The following is a 7170-nucleotide window of genomic DNA, read 5'->3' as shown; positions in this document are numbered from 1 at the left end:
GAAAATGGAAGGAAATAAAATACAAGAAAATTCTAAGAAGTCGGCAATTTCGAAAATCAAAAAGACAATGTAAGTCCAACTGCAATGAAGTCGCCAAATAAAGCTGCTAATGCTAACATGGTTGTTTTAATGGCGTTGCTATTTGGACGAATAATGTCAAAACGCTCTGTGTTCTTGAACTATTTCTAGGTTGGTTGCTATTGAAAATTTTGGAACAAAGGAACAACAAAATGGGCCACAATAGGATTTGGAAATTCCTTTTTATTGAGGACGATCAAAATCTTTTAGCTGTTCGCTCCAAGTTATATGCAATATCCGTAGTAATGGGGTATAATATGTTCTATGCGGCAATTTATGTCATGTGGATAATGTTACGTATACTATTGTCTACAGCACCGGGAAGATTAGACAACTACATTCGTTTTTAAATATTAAATAATTGTTTATACTTCTTCTGTTCTTGTGTTAAACTGTTTATTTCAAAATTAATGTTGATATTCATCTCCATTCTTTAAAACAAAAAGTTTTAAATAGAATTTTGTTGTGTTTTTCATAAATGATAAATTTAAATGAAAATGGAGATAAATTCTATTCAAAATCTTTTTGTTTTATGGAACGGAGAGGAATAAGGTTTCTTGTTATTTGTTTGTTATTTTTTAATTTGTTTGAAATAAATGTTGTATAAATCTAAGATTTGTTTTTGTAAAGGCAATTTCTAACTAACTAACTAACTACTAACTAACTACTAACTAACTACTAACTAACTACTAACTAACTAACTAACTAACTAACTAACTAACTAACTAACTAACTAACTACTAACTAACTAACTAACTAACTAACTAACTAACTAACTACTAACTAACTAACTAACTAACTAACTAACTAACTAACTAACTAACTAACTAACTAACTAACTAACTACTTAACTAACTAACTAACTAACTAACTAACTACTAACTAACTACTAACTAACTAACTACTAACTAACTAACTAACTAACTAACCTAACTAACTAACTACTACTAACTAACTAACTAACTAACTACTAACTAACTAACTAACTAACTAACTAACTAACTAACTAACTAACTACTACTAACTACTAACTAACTAACTAACTACTAACTAACTAACTAACTAACTAACTAACTAACTACTAACTAACTAACTAACTAACTAACTAACTAACTAACTAACTACTAACTAACTAACTAACTAACTACTAACTAACTAACTACTAACTAACTAACTAACTAACTACTAACTAACTAACTAACTAACTAACTAACTACTAACTAACTAACTAACTAACTAACTACTAACTAACTAACTACTAACTAACTAACTACTAACTAACTAACTAACTAACTAACTAACTACTAACTACTAACTAACTAACTAACTACTAACTAACTAACTAACTACTAACTAACTAACTAACTACTAACTAACTAACTAACTAACTAACTACTAACTAACTACTAACTAACTCTAACTAACTAACTACTAACTAACTACTAACTAACTAACTAACTAACTAACTAACTAACTAACTAACTAACTAACTACTAACTAACTAACTAACTAACTAACTAACTAACTAACTACTAACTAACTAACTAACTAACTAACTACTAACTAACTAACTAACTAACTACTAACTAACTAACTAACTACTAACTAACTAACTACTAACTAACTAACTAACTAACTAACTAACTAACTAACTAACTAACTAACTAACTACTAACTAACTACTACTAACTAACTAACTAACTAACTAACTAACTAACTAACTACTAACTAACTAACTACTAACTAACTAACTAACTAACTAACTAACTAACTACTAACTAACTAACTAACTAACTAACTAACTAACTAACTAACTAACTAACTAACTAACTAACTAACTAACTAACTACTAACTAACTAACTAACTAACTAACTAACTAACTAACTAACTAACTAACTACTCTAACTAACTACTAACTAACTAACTAACTAACTAACTAACTAACTAACTACTAACTAACTAACTAACTAACTACTAACTAACTAACTAACTAACTAACTAACTAACTAACTACTACTAACTAACTAACTACTAACTAACTAACTAACTAACTAACTAACTAACTAACTACTAACTAACTAACTAACTAACTAACTAACTAACTAACTACTAACTAACTAACTAACTAACTAACTACTAACTAACTAACTAACTAACTAACTTAACTACTAACTAACTAACTAACTAACTAACTAACTAACTAACTAACTAACTAACTAACTAACTAACTACTAACTAACTAACTAACTAACTAACTAACTACTACTAACTACTAACTAACAACAAACAACAAACAACTAACTAACTAACTAACTAACTGACTAACTAACTAACTACTAACTACTAACTACTAACTAACTTACTAACTAACTTACTAACTGACTAACTAACTAACTATTTTATAATTTGTTTTAAATAATTTTTAAGTTTTTTCCCTGTTTCTTTATATATTTTTTTACACATTTTATTTTAACAAAATTTAACTAACTCTTAACATTGTAAATCTTTTTTAATAAAAGAGAATTAAATATTATTTATACTAACTTTAGAGTTTTTAAATTTTTAACTATAGTAAAGTCCTCTATAATTTAATTTTTTGTTCCCTAAGACAAGATCAGGTGGACGAATGTAAATCATAATGATAATTTTTTTACCAACCGATAACTCTTAAAGAAGAAATTGGATTCGGATGACCTTATTCCTATTTGGTATAGGCGAAAATAACACAATTGTTTCGTTATCATTACATAATTCCTACAATTCTATAGAACTAATTAATTAAATTTATAATTACAAAAGTTAAAACTTAAAAAACAAATAAACTTAAAAACCCTAAACATATATTCCTGATAATAAAATATAAAAATATACAAAGGCAACCCAGGCTTTTATGTCAATAATAAAATGTCAAAAATTTTCATAAATAAACAACTGAGAAAAATAAAAACGTATAATCCCAAAGAAAAAATATTTTGAAATAAAAATAAAACTTTAGCGAATAAAATCAATTTAAAAGAAGATTTAAACAAGCAATCGTAAGAGGCAATAAAATATTACTAATGTGTATAAAATTAATTTGAAATTTGATATAATTTCAGCAAAAAACCAAAATAAAAAAGGAATTGAAAGAATTTCAAAATATAATAAGATATTTTCAAATAAAATAACGTAAAATCGAGAATTTAAACGGAAAGATGTAAGAATGCAATAAAATATTATTAAAATACATATAATTAATTTGCAAATATTCTGAAATTTTAGCGAAAACACAAAGTAAAGCTGAAAATGGAAGGAAATAAAATACAAGAAAATTCTAAGGAAGAAGTCGGCAATTTCGAAAATCAAAAAGACAATGTAAAGTCCAACTGCAATGAAGTCGCCAAATAAAGCTGCTAATGCTAACATGGTTGTTTTAATGGCGTTGCTATTTGGACGAATAATGTCAAAAACGCTCTGTGTTCTTGAACTATTTCTAGGTTGGTTGCTATTGAAAATTTTGGAACAAAGGAACAACAAAATGGGCCACAATAGGATTTGGAAATTCCTTTTTATTGAGGACGATCAAAATCTTTTAGCTGTTCGCTCCAAGTTATATACAATATCCGTAGTAATGGGGTATAATATGTTCTATGCGGCAATTTATGTCATGTGGATAATGTTACGTATACTATTGTCTACAGCACCGGGAAGATTAGACAACTACATTCGTTTTTAAATATTAAATAATTGTTTATACTTCTTCTGTTCTTGTGTTAAACTGTTTATTTCAAAATTAATGTTGATATTCATCTCCATTCTTTAAAACAAAAAGTTTTAAATAGAATTTTGTTGTGTTTTTCATAAATGATAAAATTTAAATGAAAAATGGAGATAATTCTATTCAAAATCTTTTTGTTTTATGGAACGGAGAGGAATAAAGGTTTCTTGTTATTTGTTTGTTATTTTTTAATTTGTTTGAAATAAATGTTGTATAAAATGTAAGATTTGTTTTTGTAAAGGCAATTTCTAACTAACTAACTAACTACTAACTACTACTAACTAACTAACTAACCTACTAACTAACTAACTAACTAACTAACTAACTACTAACTAACTAACTAACTAACTAACTAACTAACTACACTAACTAACTAACTAACTAACTACTAACTAACTAACTAACTAACTAACTAACTAACTACTAACTAACTAACTAACTAACTAACTAACTAACTACTAACTAACTAACTACTAACTAACTAACTAACTAACTAACTAACTACTAACTAACTAACTAACTACTAACTAACTAACTACTAACTAACTAACTAACTAACTACTAACTAACTAACTAACTACTAACTAACTAACTAACTAACTAACTACTAACTAACTAACTAACTAACTAACTACTAACTAACTAACTAACTAACTAACTAACTAACTAACTAACTAACTAACTACTAACTAACTAACTAACTAACTAACTACTAACTAACTACTACTAACTACTAACTAAACTAACTAACTAACTATAACTAAACTAACTAACTACTACTAACTAACTACTAACTAACTACTAACTAACTAACTAACTAACTAACTAACTAACTAAACTAACTAACTAACTAACTAACTAACTAACACTAACTAACTAACTAACTAACTAACTAACTAACTAACTAACTAACTAACAAAACAAAGAAACAACAAACAAACAAACAACAAACTAACTAACTAACTAACTAACTAACTAACTAACTGACTAACTAACTAACTAACTAACTAACTAACTAACTACTAACTAACTTACTAACTTACTAACTAACTAACTAACTAACAAACAACAAACTAACTAACTAACTAACTAACTAACTAACTGACTAACTAACTAACTAACTAACTAACTAACTAACTAACTAACTAACTAACTTACTAACTTACTAACTAACTAACTAACTACTAACTAACTACTAACTACTAACTTACTAACTAACTTACTAACTGACTACTAACTAACTATTTTATAATTTGTTTTAAATAATTTTTAAGTTTTTTTCCCTGTTTCTTTATATATTTTTTACACATTTTATTTTAACAAAATTTAACTAACTCTTAACATTGTAAATCTTTTTTAATAAAAGAGAATTAAATATTATTTATACTAACTTTAGAGTTTTTAAAATTTTTAACTATAGTAAAGTCCTCTATAATTTAATTTTCTGTTCCCTAAGACAAGATCAGGTGGACGAATGTAAATCATAATGATAATTTTTTTACCAACCGATAGCTCTTAAAGAAGAAAATTGGATTCGGATGACCTTATTCCTATTTGGTATAGGCGAAAATAACACAATTGTTTCGTTATCATTACATAATTCCTACAATTCTATAGAACTAATTAATTAAATTTATAATTACAAAAGTTAAAACTTAAAAAAACAAATAAACTTAAAAAACCCTAAACATATATTCCTGATAATAAAATATAAAAAATATACAAAGGCAACCCAGGCTTTTTATGTCAATAATAAAATGTCAAAAATTTTCATAAATAAACAAACTGAGAAAAAATAAAAACGTATAATCCCAAAGAAAAAAAATATTTTGAAATAAAAATAAACTTTAGCGAATAAAATCAATTTAAAAGAAGATTTAAACAAGCAATCGTAAGAGGCAATAAAATATTACTAATGTGTATAAAATTAATTTGAAATTTGATATAATTTCAGCAAAAAACCAAAATAAAAAGGAATTGAAAGAATTTCAAATATAAATAAGATATTTTCAAATAAAATAACGTAAAATCGAGAATTTAAACGGAAAGATGTAAGAGTGCAATAAAATATTATTAAAATACATATAATTAATTTGCAATATTCTGAAATTTTAGCGAAAACACAAAGTAAAGCTGAAAATGGAAGGAAATAAAATACAAGAAAATTCTAAGGAAGAAGTCGGCAATTTCGAAAATCAAAAAGACAATGTAAGTCCAACTGCAATGAAGTCGCCAAATAAAGCTGCTAATGCTAACATGGTTGTTTTAAAATGGCGTTGCTATTTGGACGAATAATGTCAAAAACGCTCTGTGTTCTTGAACTATTTCTAGGTTGGTTGCTATTGAAAATTTTGGAACAAAGGAACAACAAAATGGGCCACAATAGGATTTGGAAATTCCTTTTTATTGAGGACGATCAAAATCTTTTAGCTGTTCGCTCCAAGTTATATGCAATATCCGTAGTAATGGGGTATAATATGTTCTAATGCGGCAATTTATGTCATGTGGATAATGTTACGTATACTATTGTCTACAGCACCGGGAAGATTAGACAACTACATTCGTTTTAAATATTAAATAATTGTTTATACTTCTTCTGTTCTTGTGTTAAACTGTTTATTTCAAAATTAATGTTGATATTCATCTCCATTCTTTAAAACAAAAAAGTTTTAAATAGAATTTTGTTGTGTTTTTCATAAATGATAAAATTTAAATGAAAAATGGAGATAATTCTATTCAAAATCTTTTTGTTTTATGGAACGGAGAGGAATAAAGGTTTCTTGTTATTTGTTTGTTATTTTTAATTTGTTTGAAATAAATGTTGTATAAAATCTAAGATTTGTTTTGTAAAAGGCAATTTCTAACTAACTAACTAACTAACACTAACTAACTAACTAACTAACTAACTACTAACTAACTACTAACTAACTAACTAACTAACGAACTAACTAACTAACTAACTAACTAACTAACTAACTAACTAACTAACTAACTACTAACTAACTAACTAACTAACTACTAACTAACTAACTAACTAACTAACAACTAACTAACTAACTAACTAACTAACTAACTAACTAACTAACTAACTAACTAACTAACTAACTAACTAACTAACTAACTAACTAACTAACTAACTAACTACTAACTAACTAACTAACTAACTAACTACTAACTAACTAACTAACTAACTAACTACTAACTAACTAACTAACTAACTACTAACTAACTAACTAACTACTAACTAACTAACTAACTAACTAACTAACTAACTAACTAACTAACTACTAACTAACTAACTAACTAACTAACTAACTAACTAACTAACTAACTA

General features: G+C 25.6%; 2 long non-coding RNA genes across 2 annotated transcripts; both read left to right on the top strand.

The window, feature by feature from the left end:
• Positions 1–3221: 3221 nt before the first annotated feature.
• On the top strand, positions 3222–3878 carry LOC119614864. Its single transcript, XR_005232376.1, has 3 exons — positions 3222–3275; positions 3341–3433; positions 3556–3878. It is a non-coding gene; the product is annotated as an uncharacterized LOC119614864 (long non-coding RNA).
• Positions 3879–5662: 1784 nt separating this feature from the next.
• LOC119614865 lies at positions 5663–6313 on the top strand. Its single transcript, XR_005232377.1, has 4 exons — positions 5663–5727; positions 5791–5887; positions 5952–6044; positions 6168–6313. It is a non-coding gene; the product is annotated as an uncharacterized LOC119614865 (long non-coding RNA).
• The last annotated feature ends 857 nt before the right edge of the window (positions 6314–7170 follow it).

This window comes from Lucilia sericata, unplaced genomic scaffold (assembly GCF_015586225.1).
Source record: "Lucilia sericata isolate MDLA Ls3-8-SP2 unplaced genomic scaffold, ASM1558622v1 Contig003544F_arrow, whole genome shotgun sequence".
Classification (NCBI taxonomy): Eukaryota; Metazoa; Arthropoda; class Insecta; order Diptera; family Calliphoridae; genus Lucilia; species Lucilia sericata.
The sequence above is the reverse complement of the archived record's forward strand: the minus strand, read 5'-3'. Positions and strand labels throughout refer to the sequence as shown.